Below are 23,629 nucleotides of genomic sequence, written 5' to 3'. Positions count from 1 at the left end.
TCCCTTAGCTGATTATTCAAAGCCCTTTACAAGTTGTTTCCTACATTCCTTTCTGGCCTTTGTTCATATTCATTGTAGGCTGCTAGATCCTGTCCTCTCCCACCTTTGTCTATTTGTATATGCCATCTTCTATGTCTACAGTAAACTCCCCCCATAACTCTACCTATTGAAATCCTTCTCTTTCTTTAAGGCAACTCAGGTACTTCTTCCATAAGCCTTCCCTGAACGTCCCAACTAGAAGGGATACTTGACCTTTCCCGTGTCCCTATAATCACAGTCTAACCAGTATTACAGTTATTTGCATACACCTCTCTCCCCTCCACTAGGAGAGGAGATGCTGTGTTAATTTTCATTTCTCTTTCTCCCCTCCCCCTAGTACAATGCATTACACATATTCAGTACTTAAATAAATGTTCAATATATTTGTTTAATTGAATTAAGCAGCACATGCATGACAGACTTATCATAATGAACTCTGACTCTCCACATACTCAAATTCTTCTGCTATGATACAGAATGGCAATCAAATGCATACTGGCCTACATATGTGCTCTCACAGTAATTAGTCTGTTTAGATAAGTACGATTGTAGTCAGGGCCCTGCAGAAGAGCTAGGCAGATTCATCAATAACCATATGCTTTGTTCTCAGAGGCTCCATTTGTGAACTATATAGAACAAAGCCAAGGGAAGGTGTGGCAGCTGGGAGATCATGGAAAGAGCATAGATTTGACCCCAAAAGATCTAGGTTTGAATCCCAGCTCTTTTCCTTAGATAAGTCACTTAACCTCACTAGGCCTCAGTTTTCTTAGCTGTAAAATCAGGGAGTTGGACTGGATGATACTTAAGGTTTCTTGACGCACTAAATCCTATGATCTTAAGTCAGTTTTCTGAATGTCTCTGAGCCCAAGTATCATCATTTATTAAACAGAGCTAATTAACCTGCACTACCTACTTCCCAAGGTTGTGGTAAGGACAAAATGAAAAAAATATATTCAAAGTATTTGATAACCATAAATTGCTTTGTGAATGCCACTTGCTATTGTTGCTATCAGGAAGAACCACATGGATATTTTTACCCAGGAATAGGTCAACAACAAACAAACATTTACTGAGCATCTACTGCATGGAAAACACTAGGCCACCTGTGAAAAGAAAAGAAATATGGAGGTAGTGTATATGGACTTGAAAGTAGTCCCAGGTCTGTCAACAACTAACTATCTGACATATCCTTAGCAAGTGATATATCTTCTACAGGCTCCAGTTTCTTTATAAGTAAAATAAAGAAATTAAACTAGAAGACCTAAAGTAGGGCAGCTAGGTGGTGCAGTGGATAGAACACTGGTCCTGTAGTCAAGAGGACCTGAGTTCAAATTTAGACTCAAGCACTTACTAGCTAAGTGACCTTGGGCAAGTCACGTAACCCTGCCTCCCCCCAAAAAGAAAGAAAGGAAGGAAGGAAGGTCTAAGGTCTAGTTCATGTATAAAAAATTAGTTTTATTGGGGAGACAAATACATAGAAAGATTACTCAATCTCTCCTGGCCTCAGTTCCTCTCTTGTAGAAAAATGGAGTTGGATGGGAGATGTCATCTGTGGTTCCTTCTAGTTCTAAGTCTATGATACTATGATCTTGTTTGTTTTGTTAGCTATTAATTCAGTATTCTATCTTATGTTTCCATGCCTTCCTATAGGCAGTCCTCTATACTTTAAATACTCTTACCTCTACTTTCTTTTGTGTGTGTGTGCGTGTGTGTGTGCGTGTGTGTGTGTGTGTGTGTGTGTGTGTGTGTGTGTGAGGCAATTGGGGTTAAATGACTTGCCCAGGGTCACACAGCTAGTAAGTGTCAAGGGTCTGAGGCCAGATTTGAACTCAGGACCTCCTGAATCCAGGGCTGGTACTCTATTCACTGCGCCACCTAGCTGCCCCACCTACTTTCTTTCAAGGATCAGATGCTGCCTCCTATATGAAGCCCAATCTCCACCCCCCACACCCCATTTTTAGTCTTCTCCCATTTCAAACTACCTTGAACTAACTTACATATTATATCCCTCCAATAGAATGCAATCTTCTTGAGGTGTGAAATTTTTATTTTTGTGTGTGTCCCTGTGACTATTATGGTACCTCAAACACTGCGGATATTTATTTAACAAATGTTTCCTGAATTGAAATAAAAGATAATCAAGGTTACTGAAGTTCAGAAAAAGGGGACATCAGTGTAGACTAAATTCAGTCAGGAAAATCTTCATGGAAGTAGAAATTGAGCTGATCCTGAAGGAAAAAAGTAGAATTTAGAGAATTGGAGAGAAGGCCAATGGGTATAATTCCAAGTAGAAGGAACAGGATTGGCAAAAGCATGAAAATAATAATATGCCTGGTTTATCCACATGAATATTTTAGTCTACAAATTGAGGGCTGTTCAAAAAAGGGAAGAATCCTGGAATTAAAGAAGACTTGAATTCTAAATCACAGCTTTTTACAAATCACATAGGTCTGAAGTGTGTGACCTTGAGAAAATTATTTACTTTCTCTGGGCCTTAGTTTCCTCATCTGTAAAATAAGGGGATTGAACTAGATAATCATACGATCTTTAAATTGAGAGCTAGAAGGACCCTTAGCTTATCTAGTTGAACCAGATGTTGGTTTGCTTAGGCCCACAGAGGTTAAGTAACATAGATAACAATTAATAAAGCCAATATTTGAATCCAGGCCTTTGACTCCAAATCTAGAGTGCTTTCTACTACATCATGCTTCTCCCTCCAAGATTTAATAAGTGTGAATTCATAACTATCTATAGAATATCAATTGTTAGCATGCTAGTGACTCAAACCACTTCTTGGCCAAAGGAAATGATCAGAGGCATGGATGGCTCTTTTCACCATTCCTTGGGTGATACTATATGACTCTGAATGATGGAACACCATAGTCTCTAAAGTATCAGAATTGTGGGTCACCCAAAGGGTGATGGTGAACATAAATGGCCTGCAGCATACTATCCATGACTTATGAGCAAGAAGTGGTGTAAAAAAACCCCAAAAGATGAATGACTGGGAAAAGAGGTGGGCTCGGCATGGAATAACAATAAGGGATCACAGACTGACAACCTGTCTGCTCTACCCAAACCCACAGAAAGGTAAAAGTCCTAGAGAAAGGGCTGTGTCTGTTGTGTATGGTATGTATGGATAAGAATGCATATTCTTATGCATTCTTAAGAGAAGTGCAGGATGAGAAGTCAATGTATTGCATGCTCCATTGCTGGAGGGAGTATTTGTGATTCTATAATTCATTCCAATTTCTCCATATTTCTGCTTGTGGCTCCCATCCCTACCATCAGATCAATTATGGTATCTAAAATGCCTTCCCCTGGATACTCTCCAAATTATCAATACCCTTCCTAAAAATATGGCTCCCACAACTGAACACCATACTGCATATATGGTCTGCCTAGGATAGAGATAATGCTAAAAGATTCTAAGATATTGGCATAATCCTACTACCTCCTGAACCTCAAGCAATTAACAATAACCACTGAGCACCTACTATGTGGAAAATACTGAGCTAGGCATAATTCCTGCCCTTAAGAGGTTTACAATTTTATGGGAAACATGGAACAAACAAATAAAAAGGTAAATAGTAATATAAAATTTAAATAATAATTTGATACGGATGTCACAAAATTTCTCACCTCAAGAAGACTGCATTCTACTGGAGGGATATAATATGTACAAATAAGTTAATTCAAGGCAGTTTGAAATGGGAGAGGACTAAAAACAGGGGTGGGTGGGGGTGGGAGGGCTCTGGCTTCATATAGGAGGCAACATCTGAATTGATCCTTGAAAGAAAGTAAAGGTGATTTAAAGTATGGAGGGCAGCCTGCAGGAAGGCATGGAAACATAAGATGTAATACTGAATTAATATCTAACAAAACAAAAGCCTGATACAAATAACAAATGCAATGGGAGTTCAAAGGGAATAGATTTCCTGAGCTGGGAAGATTTTATGGAAGAAAAGAAATTTTGAGTCAAATTTTAGGGAACAAAAAGTTGTTGTTTGTACTTCGTTCTGGAAGAGGACCATGACATCAGGAGGTGATGTCATGACTTGCAGTGAATTGGATTTAAGTGAGGGAGGAATGTGCGAACTCACCAACCTCACTTTGTCTTCCAGAGCCATCTGGGTCTAGAGGCAAGATATATATCAAGACAACTGGAGATGCCCCCCAGTGTTTAAGGCAATTGGGGTAAGTAACTTGCCCAGGATCACACAGCTAGTAAGTGTCTGAGGTGAGATTTGAACTCAGATCCTCCCAACTTCAGGGCTAGTGCTCTATCCACTGTACCATCTAGCCGCCCCAGAAGAAAAGATACACTCTTAAAGAATGGATAGGCATTAGATAGGGGAACTAGAGAAGAATGAATTCCTAGACAAGGGGCAGCTTCTATTTTGATTGATACTTTATTCTTTTTTTTTTTTTTTTTGCGGGGCAATGAGGGTTAAGTGACTTGCCCAGGGTCACACAGCTAGTAAGTGTGTCAAGTGTCTGAGGCTGGATTTGAACTCAGGTCCTCCTGAATCCAGGGCCAGTGCTTTACCCATTGCGCCACCTAGCTGCCCCCGATACTTTATTCTTCATGGAAGACATAAAATTATGTTTCATAAAGGTTTATTGAATTGATACCAAATTAATGTTAACTAATCTTTTTTCACTAAGGAGCTCCTATTCTTTTAAATTTCTTTAGCCAGTTCCCTGTGGACCACTGTCTCTATTCTAGAGAGCTGAAACCATTCAAAAAGTTAACCGGGGGGCAGCTAGGTGGCACAGTGGATAAAGCACTGGCCTTGGATTCAGGAGGACCTGAGTTCAAATCCAGCCTCAGACACTTGACACTTAACTAGCTGTGTGACCCTGGGCAAGTCACTTAACCCTCATTGCCCTGCAAAAACAAAACAAAACAAAAAAAAAGTTAACCAGCTAGAGTTCCAGGTAGTCACACTTTCTTTAAATCTATACTGGGGGGCAGCTAAGTGGCACAGTGGATAAAGCACTGGTCCTGGATTCAGGAGGACCTGAGTTCAAATGTGACCTCAGACACTTGACACTTACTAGCTGTGTGACCTTGGGCAAGTTACTTAACCCTCATTGCCCTGTCCCCCCCAAATCTATACTAAGGGAAATGTCAGAATTAGAAAGGGGCCTCTTGGACACTATCCAAAGCACCGACTATAGAATAGAAACATCACAAGAAGCCAAACCACCTAACATCTAGTTTCAAGTAGCTAGCCTGGAATGCTACACTGAGACTAAACCATTAGTGGCCAAGGAAAATTCCAGAGGAGAAAATTAGCTCATTTGTAAAGTTACAAATGAAGAAATCTATCCAATATCCTGGATTTTAAAAGCAGTGTCATCTATAATTGTTTTCATTAACCCAAGCTGCAATACATTTTTGTTTTAGTGAACTCATTACATAGAAGCCGATCAACACTTAGTGAATGACCAGTTTCAATCATAACAACATTAAGGTTTACAAAGCACTTTACAAATACAACCTCATTTTATCTTCACAATCCTGAGAGGTAGTTGTTTTCACTATCCCCACTTTACAGGTTTGTTTTTTGTCTTCCCCCGCCCCCCCACTTTACAGTTGAGGAAACAGAGACAGAGGTTAAATGACTTGCCCAGACTCACACAGCTAATAAATGTCTGACACAGGATTTTGAACTCACTTCTTTCTGACTCCCAACTTAAGAACTCTATCCACAGTGCCAATAATATATCTTTTAAAACTTACAAAGCTCTTTACTCATAGCAACCCTGTGAAGTGGATAGTATATCTCCATTTTACAGATAAGGAAACATTTATTACAGCTAGGTCAAGTGATTTTCCTATAGTCACACTGCTAGTATGTATAAGATTCACAGAATCCCCAAATCTCAGAGCCAGAAGGGACCTGAACAAGACTCTCATTCATAACAAACCATACAAGTAGTCATCAAGCCTTTGCTTGAAGCCTTCCCAGCCAGGAGGAACCCACTATCTCCTGGGGGCATCCCACTCCTCTTCTGAACAGCTCTGATTTTCTGGAACTCTAGTCCTAGTTCTGACCTTTGTAACTAAAAAAAAAAAAAGTCTAATCCCTCTTCCCCTCTTCAGATTCTTGAAGGCAACCATTATTCCCCACCTTTACGCCTCCTCCCCAGATCTTCTCTACACCAGGCTAACCAACCCCAATTCTATCACAGGATCACACACCCATCAATTTAAAGCTGGAAGGGACCACTTTCTACAAGAAGCTTCTCTGCATTCCCCTTAATTCTAGTGCCTTTCCTTTGATTACCCCCCATTTATCCTGTATATGTCTTTTTTGCACGTTGTCTCCCCCATTAGACAGTAAGCTCCTAGAGAATTGGGACTACCTTGCCTTTCTTTGTATCCCCAGTGTTTGGCACAGTGCCAGACACACAGGAGGTGCTTGTTAATGCTAACTGACCATAGAGGCCATCCAATCCAATCTCCTCATTATACAGAAGAATAACTGAGTTCCAGAGAGATCACAAGACTTGTTCCAGTCACACAGGCAGTAAAAAAAGGAGCTGGGAATTGAACCCAGGCACTGACACCTAATTCAGTGTTCTTTCCATCATAGGGCACTGCTTTTCACCTGTCATCTTCTGATCATCATATGGCATGAACTTGAGGCCCTTCATCATTCTGGTTGCCTTTCCCCAGACACTCTCCAGGTTATCCATATCCTTCCTAAAAATACGACTCCTAGAACTGAACACCATACTGCAGATATGGTCTGATCAGGGTAGGAACACAAACAACTCTCTGGTTCCTAACCCTGTGCTTCTCAAGGCACCCCAAGATCACATTCATTTTCTTAGCTGTCATCAGTCATAAGTAGGGTAGAAACACCAGGCTTTGATCCACTCATTTAAAGGGTGTCACAACTAGAGGGACTGACAGAATTTGCCATCCTTAGTATAGATATAAGTGTAGTTAGTAAGAATAATTACAGTAGGAAGATACCAGATGGCAGGCTAGGACCTCCTCCGTTACCCTCCCCTGCTCAGCCCCACTACTTCTCAGCAGCTTCCCTAGTAGCAGCTCCCTGGGAGAGGTCTCTGTGTTTCTTCCTCAGCTGATGGTATACTTAGGACCACTTGCTCTAGGCACATTTTGTACTACTTGCCCTAAGCACAAGAATTCCTAGTTGGTTTCTGTTTAACCATAACCCTCTCATCTTGTGCTTGCAAGGTTGATTTCTAGGATCCCCAAATTTTTAGATTTGCCTCAATGTCCTTGTTTGCCAAGACATTTTCGAATCCTAACACAGTGCGCCAGTTTTGGCACCTGCAAATTTGATAAGCTCCTCCGCTATGCCTTTCTCCAAGTCATTAATAAAAAATGTTAAATGGCCAAGGGCCCAGCTTTAGATTCAAATCTGGGTCTCCTGGCTCCAAATCCAGGGCTCGTCCCACACCTCTTTCCACCCTACCACACAACCTCAAAGTACAAAAACTGTGCCTAATGCTTGCAGGGAGGCCTCTGTGCCAAGGCAGGAAGCAAGGATTCAGCATTCTGTCTCTCTCTGCCACTACTTCAGTATTAGACCTTTGGGTTCTCATGCTGGTCTGTCATATGGAACACCCTTCATTCTAATCAAGCAAACCTCCCCTTTGCCATCTTTGCTTTGTTCCCAATTGAACGCCCCCCTGCCCCACTGTACCCCCAGCTTTAGTACCTTTGTGCTATCTGAAATGCCAGGATCAATCTCCCACTCGTGATGTGCTGAGGTTTCCTTCCTCTTCATCCAGGGCTCACCTCAAAGCTCTCCCCTTACCCAAGCTAAAGTTAATGAGTGACAGCACTTCTTCCTTCCCTAGATTTCCCCCAAAACAAAAATAAATAAATGATGAATAATGGGAAGATGGCCATCTTCCTCTCTTTCTGCCCCCCCCCATATAAAATAACTAGTGAAACTGTGTTTTGGGGTATACTCTGTGAAACTGATTTAGACATTCTCTTTTTCCTCCCATCCCTTCCTCCACTCACTTGTCCCCACCTTCCCATCCTCAATATGGTCCTGGAGTAGGAGAAGAGAGGAATTATGCAAGTTACTGCCTTACTCTTTACCTCATGGAAAATGGAAATGAAAATACACATTTTGCAATGGAATCACAGGCAATACAGATTACTTGTCAAACACCTTGTGATCTATTGAAGGGAGGAATGCTAGGGAGAATCTTAAAAATGTGTTATTTCATCTTGATTCATTGATTTACTTCCTCATAAACCCAAGATACAAAGTGTTAAACACAGAGCTCTTCAGAGACCTATCAAGAAAAATGTGGGCTTCTCTCTGCAGTCTTGACAATGCACTGCAGACTGGAGCTGTAGCACCAATTATGAGTCCTTTCTCCCTGAAATGGAGTATGGCTGAGCAGCTGCTTCCTTGCCTGGCCTAGGGATCTCTATGGGCCAAGGTCTTTCACAATGTCCCCAAGCTCCTCATCACCCCTGACCCTGGGCCCATGTCTATCACTGTTTCTTCTATGAAACCTGTCCTCATCCCCTGCAATCCCAAATTTCCCAAGGCTCCTCACTAAAGCTCGTGTAGCATTTAATAGCTTTATTTCACAACTGACAGCTACACATTTTGACCAGAAGGGAGCATTTCATTGTCAATGAGCAAAGCAACCCCTCCCCAGTTATGGTTCTCCCTTCTTCCTCCTTTGACCTCCCCATCTCCCTCCTAGCTTGCTCCCCTCCCATCTTCGATTCTGCTTCAGTCTGGCTAGAGTACACAGTTCCTTTCCACCAGCAGCACAATGGCTGGAGCCCCCAAAAGACACAGCACGATTCTGAATAAGCTGCACAGCCTAAACTGCCCTTTTGGCCAAACATGACAGTAGCAACTAACGATGGGAAGGTGTACACAAGGGAGTAGAGAAAGGGATGGGAGGAAAAAGAAAGAAGGGGCATAGCAGAAGTGTAAAATTTGCAAAGCTGGGTCTCTGGCCAGCGCAAACATGTTCCCTGGCTCACTGGACAGGGGCCCCTGCCAACCAGTGCCCACCTAAACACATTCGGCCCTTTCCCTAACGTGTTTTTGTTTTTAAATACTCGCCACTCGGAACCGCTATCCCCGCGGCCGCTGCAGCTGCTGCGGGTTCTGACATTGCAGGAATGCATGGTCCCGGGCGATGCTCTGCCAGCCACGGGAACGGGTGGGCGAAGGAATTTTGGAGGACCAGAAAGCAAGATGGAACCTTGCGGTGTGTGTTTGGCGGAGAGAGATAAAGGTACAGGATTTCTTTCCTTACCACCCTCCCCAAATCACCCCTGCTTCGGGTGACATTCCCCTTATCCTTGTCTTACCCTCCCCCGCGGAGCGCGCGCGCACATACACACACACACACACACACACACACACACACACACACACACACACATACACACACATGCATAACGGGCTCGGCCGGGATATCCGAAGCCCTGGGAGCCGCCCCCTGCCCCATCTCTAGGGACACAGACCCTCCAGAGGCGCGTCCCCGGGCCGGGGGAAGAGGAGGGTACCCTTGCCTCCCAAGCGAGTCCCAGAATGCAGAGGGAAGCGCAACTTCTGGTCCTTGCCGGTCCTGCCCGAGACACCCCCCCGCAGGCCCTGACTCCTCAGCCCCGCCACTTGGCCTCCCAACATCCCCTCTCCCCACCCGCCCCTGAACGCAGCTGGGGGTCCGAACTCCAGGCGGCCCCACTGGCAACGGCACCTGTGAGGCTCCTGGCGGAGGGAGGCGGATCCCGGGGCTCAGCCGGACACCTCCATCCACGGGGCCGCGGCGGCCGGAGCGGCGGTGACAAGCGGAGCGAGCGCTTCCCCCCAGCTGCACCAGCAGCTCCTCTCCCCCTCCCTTCCCTTCTCTCCCCCTCCCCGCCCTCAGCGCGCACCCGGGATCTCAGGAACGCGCGCGCGAGCTCGGGCTAGCTCCAGCCCCTCTCCTTAGCGGGCGCCGGTTTCTCAGGAGCGCGCAACGAAGTCCTAGCCCGGCCTGGCCCCCGGCTGCCTCGTTATTAATATTCATCAACTTCCCAGGGCCACGCAGACTCGCGTGGACGTGCCTCAATCATTATCTCCCCCCACCCCCCTCCGCCTTCTCCTACCCCTAGCCTCTTCTCTTCTTATTAATACTAATGAGTTTATGGATGCTTTCCCTCACAGTTGGTCACTCAGCTTCGCTCATGCATATTTAGCATTTACAGAAAATCTGAACTGTAGTTTTAACTACCTAAACAGCCACTTCTGCTATTCAGGGGAAAAAAAATGGGAGCAATTGCCCAATGAACCCCCAGTGTCCAGTTCTGACTCCTTGGTCCAAAAAGAAGCTCCCTCCCTCCCTCCCTTTTTATCTCTCTCCCTCCCTCTTTCTCTCCCTCTCTCCCTCTTCTCCTCTCCCCCTCTCCCTCCCCCCCCCCCCCCACTGGATAAAGGCTAGGTCAAGTGCATTTCAGCCACCCGGAAGCACAACAAACCGTTCTTGTTAAAGATCCAGACTTTAAAATCTCAAGCTTCTGGTCAAAAAGGGAGCTTTGAGATAATATAAGCATTGTCTGGAGGACAATGAAGGGAGACCTCCCCAAGGGCAGATCAGCCTTGCTAGCAGAAGTGGCTGTGTAGGTAGCCAGGGAGAGCAGGGATTCTTAATCTTCTTTTCGTGTCATGGAACCCTTTGACTGATGAAGCCTGATGAAGCCCAAGGACCCTTTTTAATGTGTAAAATAAAACACATACAAAGGAAAATGATTATATTGAAATACAGTTATCTATCTAGATATTTTATATGTATGTAGATATTTTATATAAAGTTGACAAACCCCAAATTAAATTAAAAACCCTTAGACTAGAGCAAGAGTCATCTGTGTGGCAAAAGACACCATAATAATAATTGTAATAATAACTAATACTTTAAGATTTGCAATTTTTTCCCCCTGTAACACAGTGTAAAGGTAATACAGATATTATTTTCATTATTTTACAAATAAGGAAACATTCCCAAAAGTAAAGTGATTTGACCAAGATTACACAGGGAGTATCAGATCCAGGATCTTGACCCAAGTCTCCTGACTGTAAACCCAAATCCTTTTATGTCACCATTTTCACAAAGCCCTACTCCAAAGCTTTGTTATAGTGTGAAGGTAACCTTGTGTTATCCAACAATAAGCCAGTGGAGCCCAGCTCTGGCAGGTTCTGCCATTCAGGAAAGGCTTCCAATGTCAGACCAAGTCCTCTGACTGAGAACCATCTTCCTTAAGTGGAGCAGCTGGTGGTGCAGTGGACAGAGCTCTGAGACAACCGCTGTTTGTCTCATTTTCCTCCTCTGTAAAATGGGGATAATAACAGCACCTATTTCTCAGGGTTGATTTGAAGATCAAATGTCACGTGAAAGAATGTTTGTAAAGCACTTAACACAGTGCCTGGAACATAGTAGGTGCTATATAAATGCTTATTCCCTTCCCCTCACAAATATGAACAGGTTCATCACCAGCAGACTAGTAAATAGGTAGAGATGATATTTGGTCATGGCCATCCATGAAACAAAGAAAAAAATGTCTTTTGGTCCTGTGCAGTTTCCGTTGTACTTCAGCTACACACAGAGATGATTATATCCTTGATCTTGCTCACAAGGTTTCCACTTCCTTTTTGGGGAATTGCAAAAGTCTTTTATCTGATCACAATCTTTTATCATTCCCTCTTAACCCCTAACTCTATTCTTTGTCCTCACTGTGATATCCATTCCTTTCATCCCTCTGTTCTTAGGCTGTTAGTGGCACTGCCAATACTCTCCGATCTCTCCTGTCTCAACCCCTGATGAGCCAATTCAATTTTACTCTATTACATGACCCTCTATTCCTAAATCCCTACCCCTCTGATTCTATCACCAATCTTGCCCTGACAAAAACGAAGTGTAGATTGTTCCCATTATTTGCCTCCTCCTCTCTTATCCACATAGTGCTGAACAGAGATAAAAGAAATTATTATAACTTTTTTTTTTTGTGGGACAATGAGGGTTAAGTGACTTTCCGAGGGTCACATGGCCAGTGAATGTCAAGTGTCTGAGTTGGGATTTGAACTCAGGTCCTCCTGAATCCAGGGCTGGTGCTTTATCCACAGCACCACCTAGCTGCCCCAAGATAGAAGAAATTATGAAATTATCATGGATTTCACTACAAATGTATGTTATCTAATCTCAACTAGCCCCTCACTGCAGCAAGGTAAACATTTTATTCCCCCCTTATGAGTTCTCTATCCCCAGCTTTACAACAGCTATTCCAAACCTTCTCATCCCTCCTAAGTCCTTCCACTGTGTACCCTACCCCCAGTTCTCAGCCAATGATATCACTTCATACTTCACTGAAAAAAAATGAAGCTGTACATGGAAAGCTCTCTTGCCTTTCCTCCCTTTCTGCTCATCTCACACCATTTAGACATCTCCCACTTTCCTCCTCTCCAATCTTAGATTCAGATGGCCCTTGCCAAAGCCAAACCCTCCCTCTTATATGCATTCTTGCTCCCATCTCCTCCCAATTTCTTCAGTGGATCATCTTTGCTTCATCTCTCTCTTATCTTTAGTTTCTATCAACTGATTATATTCCTGAATCCCACAAATATGCCCATTTCCCCCTCATTCTTAAAAAAAAAAAAAAGCCCTCCACCCTGCTCATTAGTTATCATCCTGGCTAACCTCCTTGAGATACCTATTTATGCCTGGTACTTCCACTTCCTTTCCTCTTACTTTTTTTTTTTTAACTTTCTTCTAAACCCAGTGCAATCTGACTTTGGACCTCATTCATCTGAAATTGTCCTCTCCGAGATTAAAAAAAAAATCACTTAATCACCAAACCTAATGGCCTTTTCTCAATTCTAATCCTTTTAAACTTCTCTGCAGCAGCATTTGACATAGTTTTTCTTCCTCTCCTCCTGAATATTTTCTCTTCTCTTGGTTTTCATGTGCTACTGCTTTCTTTTGGTTTTCCTCTTATCTGACCATTCTTGTTTATTCTCCTTTGTTGAATCTTCATCTATGCCATGTCCATTAACTATGGGGGTCACCCAGAACTGTGTCCAGGATTGCCTTCATTTTTCACTCTGTACTTAATTGGTAATCTCATCAGTTAACATGAATTCAAGTATTTCTGTGCAAGTGATTCTAGCCAGGGGTGTGCTGGAGAGCTAATTGTTAAATTTTCAGTGTGCGCATTAATACCTCCGTCACTACAAATTAGGGCTTGATTTGTTGTTTTGTTAATTGTCTAGACTTACAAAAGTGATAGAGAAAATGTTAATGATGCAGATTAAACTCAAAAGTGTGTCTGGTGAGCCAGTTATTAAACATTTACTAGTATGCCTCTGATTCCAGCTATTATTATTAATGTTATTATTGTATTTATTTAGCTAGCCCTAGCCTCTCTCCTAATATAATGATACATCATCAATTGCCTATTACACATTTCAAACTGGATATTCTGTAGACATTCCACACTCAACACATCCTGAACATAACTCCATTATCTTTCCTCCCAAATCTTTCTACCCTTCGCTTTTCCCACCTACTCTGATGAGGGCATCATTCTCCCAGACACCCAAGCTAACAACTTTGGTGCCATGCTCAACTCCTCACTCTGTTACCCTATATCATCAATCTGTTACCACATCTTGTTACTTCTGCCTTCAATATCTTGTATATATCCCCATCTCTCCAGTCATACAGACAGCCCCCTAGTTCAAGCTCTTGTTACCTCTCAACTGGACTATTGCAATAGCCCTCTAAATGGTATCTATTCCTCTACACTCTCTCTCTACTCCAATCCATCCACTCACCTTCACCAGGGTGATTTTTTTTTCCTAATGTGAAGGCTTGAATATGTCATTCACTGCTCAGTGAGTTCTAGTGGCTCCCTATTACTTCTAGGAGCAAATATGAACTTTTCTCTTAGGCATTCAAGGCTCTTGATAACCTGGTCCCTTTTCTACCTTTTCGGCCTTCTTAAACATGTGTATTCTATGACCTATTAATACTGGCCTCCTTGCAGTTTTTCAAACATAACACTTCGTCTCTCATCTTTGTGCTCTTGCACTGGCTGTCTTCTACACATGCAAATGCTCTGCCCCCTTCCCTCTGCCTCTTAGTTCCTTGGATTCCTTCAAGACTCAACTTAAGGGGGGCAGCTCAGTGGTGCAGTGGATAAAGCACCAGCCCTGGATTCAGGAGGACCTGAATTCAAATGTGACCTCAGACACTTGACACTTACTGGCTATGTGATCCTGGGCAAGTCACTTAACCCTCATGGCCCTGCAAACAAAAAAAAGACAACTCAAATCTCACCTCCCAGTAGAAGGCTTTTTCTGGTCCTGCTCCATCTTCTCCACTTCCCCATTCCCAATGCCTTCTCCTCTTTTTTTGCTTTCCATCGTTATGAATCTTGTAGGTACATACCCTTTTATATATCTGCACAGACACCAAATACATGTAGCAGCACTTTTTGTGGTAGTAAAGAATTGTAAACAAAGTAGATGCCCATTGTTTGGGGAATGACTAAACAAATCATTGTATGTGAATGGAATAAAATATTACTATGCTTTAAGAAATGATGAACACCATAGAAAGAAGTATAAAAAGACATAAATGTACTGATGCAAAGTGAAGTTAGCAGACACTTCCTTGTATTTTACAAGGAAGACAATACACTGACTACAACAATGTAAATGGAAAAAACAACAACCACAAACCATTTAAAACTGAACCTTATGAAATTATAAACAATAAAATTGTCCTTAAAGAAGAAATATGAGAAGATAACTCCTTGGATTTCTTTGAAGAGATGAGGAATCCTTAAGTCTGGGGCATTGCATGTAATGTTGGATTTTTAAAAACTTTCACTGATCAATTTTGCCAAATTTTTTCTCTTCTTTTTCTTTTAAAATTCTTTGATATAAGGGAGGTCAAAGGAGGGATATTTGTTTTTGTTCAGTCATTTTTTAGTCATGTCCGACTCTTTGTGACATCTTTGCAGAGATACTGGAGTAGCCAGCCAATTCCTTCTCCAGCTAATTTTACAAATGAGGAAACTGAGGCAAACAGGGTTAAGTGGCTTGCCCAGGGTTATGCAACTAGTGTCTGAGGCAAGATTTGAACTCAGGACAATGAGTCTTCCTGACTCCAAACCTTGCACTTTATTCCTTCCAGGGGAGAGATTCAAGGAGAAATTGAGGCAAAACCAAAAAATAGCAGTAACACACACACACACACACACACACACACACACACACACACATATGTTTTTTGCAAGGCAATGGGGATTAAGTGACTTGCCCAGGGTCACACAGCTAGGAAGTGTCAAGTGTCTAAGGTCAGATTTGAACTCAGGTCTTCCTGAATCCAAGGCCGCTGCTTTATCCACTGTGCCACCTAGCTGCCCCAGTAACATATATTTTGAAACAATAATAATGTGAACTCTTTGAGGGAAAGGACTTTTTGTTGTTTATTCTCAGCACTTAGCATAGTATGTAATAAGTGCTTAATAAATGCTTGTTGATTGACTGATGGCAGAAGTTCCTAAGAATCAGTTTTTAGATCCTCTATAAATAATAATTGAACATATTCTAAATGTACGACATTTCCAGTTACCAACAAATTGACATACTATTGTTAAAAATGAATCAGATCGGGGGCAGCTAGGTGGCGCAGTGGATAAAGCGCCGGCCCTAAATTCAGGAGGACCTGAGTTCAAATCCAGGCTCGAACACTTGACACTTGCTGGCTGTGTGACCCTGGGCAAGTCACTTAACCCCAATTGCCTCACTAAAAAGAAAAAAAAAGAATCAGATCAATATTGATACTCTTGCAGTAAATGGAACCAGTAGATAGAAAAAAGATGTAGCTAAATGGAAAGATAGTTCACAGGTTCTCACAAGAGAAAGATAACAGAAATTTGACTTCACCTATGTGCTCAAAGCCAAGAGAAATATCATTTCATGGGACACTTGTCCATTTCATATTACAGGGCTCTTGGTGAGTATTTGTAAAAGAATAACCAGGAAGATAATTGTAGTTATATGCCAACAATCTATTGCAGAGGATTTAAAGATAGAGAAATTCTTGGAAGAACTTGACAAGGTCATACAAAGTAGGTCAATATACACTTTGATACTTGATGACTTCAATACAAAAATGGGCCAAGGGGAGGATGGTGAAAAATATATTAGTAAATATGGTTCAGACTTAAAAAATGAAAGTGGGGGGGGGGCGGGGTGGCTAGGTGGTGCAGTAGATAAAGCACCGGCCCTGGATTCAGGAGTACCTGAGTTCAAATCTGACCTCAGACACTTGACACTTACTAGCTGTGTGATCCTGGGCAAGTCACTTAACCCCCATTGCCCCGCAAAAAAAAAAAAAAATGAAAGTGGTCAAAGGTTAGTAGACTATTCAGAAACTGCATGCTTATATATTATGAACACTTTCTGCCAAAGGAGGTAAGAAGGCATGGTGCAATGTGAGCACCAAACAACATTATGAAAATGAACCTTACTATATTTTCACAGACATGAAATGACCGGTTACTCTGATATGGGAGTTATATCAGAACCAATCTCTGTACACAGTCAAACCATTGACTAGTTAGAGCAATGATCAAAATCAGTATCAAATGAGAAGGACAAAGATAAGGAGAAGAGACTGTCAACAATAGTACCAACTTCTACCTGACCTATTAAAAGGATATTAAAAAATGGGACTGGAAAAAAGCAAAGATATTGACCCTGATTATCACCATTTCCTGCAACAGTTAAATTGGTACAAAGTAGTCACCATGAGAATGAGGCCAAAAGAGACCAGTAACTGCCTTCAACCACAAACACTTAATTTCATTACCAAAGTGAGAAAAATAGCAGCCAAGGGCAACATCAGTTTAGTGCACAAACTCACTTGTAAAACATTGCAGAGGAGGATGGCAGAAAATTATAACCATTATCACTTCATAAAACAGTAAAAAGCAGTTGAGGTAAAAATATGTCCACAGAAACCTTGGCATAAGACCCAAATGAGCCACATCATCCCAGAGAATTCATAGATGAAACTGGCAAGAGGACAAAAAGTAGAGGGAAAGTGGAACAAATTTGTATGCATTTCTATAACCATCTATTTTAATCATCAGTGATAGTGAAACCATCAGATTTGGACCCTAACACTTCAGTCCCTCATGTACTACACAAGTAAATTAAAATGGCATTTAAGAAGTTGGCAAGTAAGGAGTGGTGATTTCAGACCAAAAATAAACCAAAGAAATTCATAGTGCTTATTTTGCAAGGCATTTTGGATAAAGAAAGATACCAAGAGAACAGAAAAATTCATGAATGATATCAACTTGATGAAATAATTGAGAGATTAACAACTATTGATCCATATTCTTACTTTTAAAAAAATGTATTTTGAAAAAAAAAGTTAAAAAATTTTTAAAAATTAAAAAAATGTAAAAAATGTATTTTGTGTTGATACATTGCATAACCTCTCAAAACTCAGAATTCAAGTCCCCTCAATGTATGATACTTATGTAATTGGGGGTCTTTCAGCACAGATTATTTCTCATTTTCATGGTGACTCGGTGGAGAGGGAGTGGCTATGCAAAGGACACACCCTCACACCCATCCCAGGAATTTCCCAGTGCTGCCCAACTTTGGCAATAAGATTGTGTCCAGTTTAAAATAAATTTTGTTCTTTGCCCTAACATATACACTGAAAGTATAAAAACATTTATACTTTTTATAAAGGATTGAGCAAGCAAGGGAGTCAGTGAGTGAGTGAGTGAGTGAGTGAGTGAGTGAAAAAGCGAGCGAGAGAGTCCTCTATAATTTTGTTAATTTCAGACAGTCCAATGTAGATTAGGTTCAGAGACTCTGTCTTCCTTGCTGTAGCTTGCACAACACTCTTTGTCTTTCAACTCTGTGCATTTTCACTTGCTGTCTCCCATGACTGGAATTCTCTTCCTTCTTATCTCCCCCTCATAAATTCCCTTTGTTCCTTCAAGTCTTGGCTAAAATGAGGTTTTTCTGGTTCTCCTTAATGCTAGTGCCTTTCCTCTGAGATTATTTCCAATTTATCTTTCATATAGCTAGATATTGGCATTGGATTGTTGTTTGTCCTTTGTTTTCGAAGAGGACCAATGACATCACAGAAATGTCTTGATTCAACCATGAAATGGATTTAAATGAGGCAGTTGCACAAAATCATCAGCCACACTCTTCCAGAGTCATCAAAGTCCAGTGGCAAGACAGAAGTCGGGATGATTGCTGAGGATGCAGCGGATGATTTTGGCATCTTTGATGTCTGACCAAGCTCTAAGCGCTCCACAGAGCCTGCTTCAGCCTCCTTCATGGCTGTTGAAACAAACCATTCTCATCTGTTCACACCCATCTTCACATGCTTGGGGTGTACACTTCCTTGGTCTGAGAACCATCAGTTACCCTCAAACCGGCTTATCCTGTCTAAGATGTTTTTGTTTTTTTTACCAGGGTGTGGCCATTGCATGTTCTACAGCTTCTTGGAGTCACAGGTGAGTATTGAGTGCCAGGTAGACACCAAAAGTGGATAAGCAGCCCTGAAATGGCTCTGCAGCCCTCACACCAGCTAGTCCTCCATGAATATTTCTATCTTACCACTCTAAAGACTTTGAGGTATCTTCCCTTGGCTGAGATCTGGGACTTTCTTTTATTTGTTCTGGATATTTTGCTCCCAGTAGGAGAGTTCATTCACACTGTATTGTGTCTGGTATATTCTCATCTGTATAACTTCTCTGATTTTTGTTTCTTATTGGCTTAGATGAATGGGGTTTATTTCATTGCTATGTGTGGTCTTTGTGTAACTGGCATTTGGTGGGAAGAGAGTCAAGCATTTGGATGTATATTTTAGGGCACTTCTTCCCCATTAAAGGATCGCAATCAGAAGCACAGCTTGAACCTAAAATTGTTTCCCTTAGACTTACAATATTTAGGGGCAGATAGGTATATTTCTAGTCAGTTAATCTCTTTCTGAGGAGAGCAGAATGACCAGCCTCATGGCACCATTCTTCTATTCCCTTCCTGGCAGGAATTGGTTTTCCTTGGAGAAGGGTGGTGGAGACTCTAGAGATATCCACACATATCTTTTTGCAAGCCACATCGAGACAGGCCTATGTGGCTATATATAACCTATATAAGCAACACACACATCCACACACACACCTCTCATTTTCATATTGCCTCTCCCCATTAGATTGTAAGCTCCTTGAAGGCAGGAACTATTTTTTACTTTCATTGTGTCCTCAGTGCTTAACACAGTGCCTGGAACATGGTAGGAACTTAATCAATGCTTATTGACTTGACTTGACTTGACTCCAATATCTTTTGATCTTGAAGGAATTTGTTTCCCAGAGAGGGGATTCAGAAAAGTCAGTAGGTGATACCAAGTAGAGAAATGGAAAAAACACATCTATATTTCTCCCGCCATAGCTTGTGGAAAGAGGTTGGGATGGGCCCAAGGGCCGCTGCTGAAACATGGAAGGAGTGGAAAAGAACAGACCTGGGGGATCAGGAGGCGGGGAGATAGAAACAAAGAGATGTAAAAAGAGATACAGAAATAGAGAGATGGATAAACAGAGACAGAGATAGAAAGAGAGATGGCTACAGAAAAGCAGAGAGAGAGATAGACAAAGATACAGACTGAGAAAGAGAAAGCAAGAAAAAGATAGAGAAACAGAAAGAGACAGAGAAAAGAAAAAATCAAGATAGAAAAAGAGCAAGAAAGAAGACAGAGAAATAGTTTCTCTTGCAATATTGGTAATTTCTGAGCATATTTCAAGCATCCCCCCAACTTCTTTGGGACATAGAGGAGACTTTAGTAAGGAAAACAACTGTAAGTGGGTATTTGTGAGTGTTGGTACAGTTTTATCCAGGCATTCCCTTTCTGACACCAATATTTGCAGCTGGCCTTGTCTTACAGTGGTTGGCTGGTTGTTGTCCTTCATTCTCAAAGAGAACCAAAATGACCTCAAGGTAAAATGTGTCCAATTGTGACAAAGCAGACCAATATGAGCCCTAGCACAGGTTGGACACAAAGAGATGTCTCTAAATTTGCACATCTCACATTTTCTTTGTGCTACTGTGATTCTGATTTGCTTATAGAGCACAGCACCTTCTTTGAAGTGGGCACACCATGCTGGGTGGTCCTGTGCCAATGTCTCCAATGTCCCACAATTGATTCCAAAGTTCTTCAGAGAAACCTCTAGAGTGTCCTTGTGCTGATTCTCCTGACCTTGTTGTGAACACTTGTCTTATGTGGGTTCTCCATATAATAGCCTTTTAGCCAAAAATATCTTTGGCATTCGAACAACATGGCCAGTCTATCAGAGTTACACTTTCTGAAGTAGAGTTTGAATGCTTGACAATTCGTTCAGCTTGAGAGAGGACCTACTTTTTTTGGTACGTTATTTTACCAGGTAATCTTCAGAATCTTTCTAAGGCAATTGAAACAGAAGAGATTCTCTTTCCTGGCATGGTGCTGGTATACTGTCCAGGTTTCTCAGGCAAATAATAATGAGGTCAGCAAAACAACTCTGTAGACCTTTAGTTTGGTGGTCAGTCGAATACCTCTTCCCTTCCACATTTTCCTCTGCAGCCTCCCAGACACTCAGATAGTTCTGGCAATGTGTGCATCAACCTTATCATCTTTATGTACATCCCTGGAAATTATACAGCCAAGGTAAGTGAACTTATGTGCAGCTTTCAAAATCTCTCCCATTTGCTATAACCAATAGTTCCACATATGAATGGTATGGTGCTGGTTGGTGGAGAACCTACATTTTCTTGTTGTTCATTGTCAGCTCCAGAGCAGGCAAATTAGCTAACAGCCTTCCATCATGACTAGAAACTAGCCAGAGACATTTGTAGGCCGCAAAACTATGTATACAGAGACATCAAGAGCAGGGGGCTCCCAGTGGATAAAACACTGGCCCTGGATTCAGGAAGACTTGAGTTCAAATCTGGCCTGAGACACTTGACACTGGCTGTGTGACCCTGAGCAAGTCACTTAACCCTCACTGCCCTGTCCGCCCCCCCAAAAAAGCAGGGGACTCCCATGAGAAAGTCCTAGGGTGGTCAGAAACTCACAATATAGACCTCAGGAGCAAATGGGAGTGGCAACAACCAATGTGGGGACAGTAAAGCTCAGACCAGAACAGCCCAGGCCCAGCAGCAACAAGGTTCCTAGCACTCTGTCTTGAGATGCCATTGAGGGCCCTGAAAATCCAGCTCTCTAAATTTCAAAGACCCAGTAAAGATAGGTAAGAGGGCGCAGCTAGGTGGCACAGTGGATAGAGCAGTGGCCCTGGAGTCAGGAGTACCTGAGTTCAAATCCAGCCTCAGACACTTAACACTTACTAGCTGTGTGACCCTGGGCAAGTCACTTAACCCCAATTGCCTCACTAAAAAAACAAAAACAAAAAAAAACCAACCAAACAAAAAAGATAAGGTAAGAGGAGTATCAGGAGAGAAGAAAGTCTCAAAAACCTAGACAGAAGAGAATATATGAAGGAGAGGGTGTTCAACTGTGTTCTGCTTTTTTTAACTGGAATGCTTGAAAGTACTCTAGTCCATTTAAGATACATTCTCTCTCCTATGGGATTATATTCATAGTAAATAGATGGTAAATTAGTTTTGGTTACAAGTCCTTTTCAGAAGATTGTGTCCCCAAATCTCCTCTCATTTGTAGTAAAAGTGTCCAGTTCGCCTTTGATTTCAAGTATAGTTTCTTGGTGGCAGAACTCTTTCTGGTTATTTGAAGTATTTTTCTCTGACATGGTAAATCTGGATTTTGACTATAAAATTTCTGGATAGAAAATACAAACCACTATAAGAAATTAGAATAGATACAGAGATAACCAAAAATCTATTTTAGAAGGAGAGAATAACTATATAAGAACTGCAAAGACTCAAAGAAAAAAATGGATCTTTAACAAGGGCTACATGAACATCTATTAGAAATAAAACAAGAGAAAAAAATAGAATAAAAGATCTGGAGGAAAGAACTGAAAAGAGAATAAATAATTTAGAACAGAAAGTGGCAACCTTTACCCAAGTAGCAGACTCCCAGAAAATTAGACAAGACCATAGAGAAATCAGTGACTCCATGAAACAAGGAATATTAGAATAAAAATATTGAAAAAATGTAACTTCTTTATTAGAAATTACTGACCTGGACAACAGATCAAGGAGAAATAATTTAGAAACTCTTGGACACCTTGAAAACCATAATTTTTTTTAAACTCAGCAAACTATATATATATATCTTTTTTTGCAGGGCAATTGGAGTTAAGTGACTTGCCCAGGGTCACACAGCTAGTAAGTGTTAAGTGTTTGAGGCTGGATTTGAACTCAGGTCCTCCTGAATCCAGGGCCGGTGCTCTATCCACTGCTCCACCTAGCTGCCCCAACAAACTATATTTTAAAAATTCATAAATGAAAACAGCCCAGATTGATCAGAAGGACGTTCAGAAGGAAGCACAGTTAAGCAGGTCAGTTTTTAAAGTAACATGTTAAATTTATTTTAAAGTTAGCAGTATGGAATCTCTATTCATAATTTATATACAATCAGAGGTATACTGGTAAATATTTTATAATCAGCTCTCTGAAGGCTGGGGGAAGTATGCAAGTCACACTTTTAAGTGTAATCCACATCATTAACATTTTCCCCATTACTTTATTAAGTCAAGACAATAAATAAAACAATAGATCATGCCCTGATTTGTAGCATTGGACTATTTCAAAGGTCTAAATGCTCACACTGAAAATTTGACAATTGGCTCTTGAACTAGTTCAAACTAGCTATATACAATACTCTTTCTGTGTCCCATTTTGTATATGAAAATGCTTTTTTTCCCCCTAGGTATTTATTAGTTTAGAATTTTAAAAAATAAGTTACTAAGACATAAGTACCTTTTGATCCTACTGCTAGGCATATTACTCAGTGAGGTCAAAGACAAAATGTTTCATATAGATCAAAATATTAATATCAGCCCTTTTTGTGGTAGTAAAGAATTAGAAACAAAGTAGATGCCTATTAACTGAGGAATAGCTAAACAAATTGTGGAATTGTGGTGTTTGCATATGGTAGTTATTACCAAATAGTAAAAAACAATGAATAAGAAGAACTCAAAGCATGAAAAAACTTACATGAACTGATGCAGAGTGGACGGGAGTAGCATGGTGGAGAAGTCAAAGAAGGTCAAAATGAGTATAGCCAGAGATGTCAAAATGAGTGCAGCCAAGGAAATCAGATGTAAGAGTTAAATTGATAGTGGGGTTATAATCAATGCTATTTATTATATTAATGAGATATTAACTTATACTGGACAAATAATATTGGAAGAATACACCAGAATCAGGGCTTAAGCTGATAGTATAGAAAGAATGCAACTCTTTAGAGCACTGAGGATGAAATGTAGTTGCCCCCTGGAAAAGGAACTACTATAAATGGAAGTTGGGATAAGGATCTCCAAAATCTCTATAAAGTACAGAAATATAAGATTCTATGACTCTATGAT

At 41.3% G+C, this 23,629-nt stretch overlaps 1 protein-coding gene across 6 annotated transcripts in view; it reads right to left on the bottom strand.

Annotated features, from left to right (window-relative positions):
* FEZ1 (fasciculation and elongation protein zeta 1) overlaps positions 1-23,629 on the bottom strand; it is an 80,224-nt gene that overhangs the window by 37,676 nt on the left and 18,919 nt on the right. The window contains exons 1-2 of one of the 6 annotated variants that reach the window (XM_043996997.1): positions 9,953-9,971; positions 7,746-7,883 (exon numbers count right to left, since the gene is read on the bottom strand). The exons of 1 other annotated variant lie outside the window; for it this stretch is intronic. The gene's annotated coding sequence lies outside the window, so the exon portion shown is untranslated. Of the gene's footprint in view, positions 1-7,745; positions 7,884-9,774; positions 9,915-9,952; positions 10,070-23,629 lie in introns of those variants that run through there. 4 more of the 6 variants (XM_043996994.1, XM_043996996.1, XM_043996998.1 and 1 more) reach the window with 4 other exon arrangements.

Source organism: Dromiciops gliroides, chromosome 3 (assembly GCF_019393635.1).
Source record: "Dromiciops gliroides isolate mDroGli1 chromosome 3, mDroGli1.pri, whole genome shotgun sequence".
NCBI classification, from domain to species: Eukaryota; Metazoa; Chordata; class Mammalia; order Microbiotheria; family Microbiotheriidae; genus Dromiciops; species Dromiciops gliroides.
This window is presented reverse-complemented; position numbering and strand designations above follow the sequence as displayed.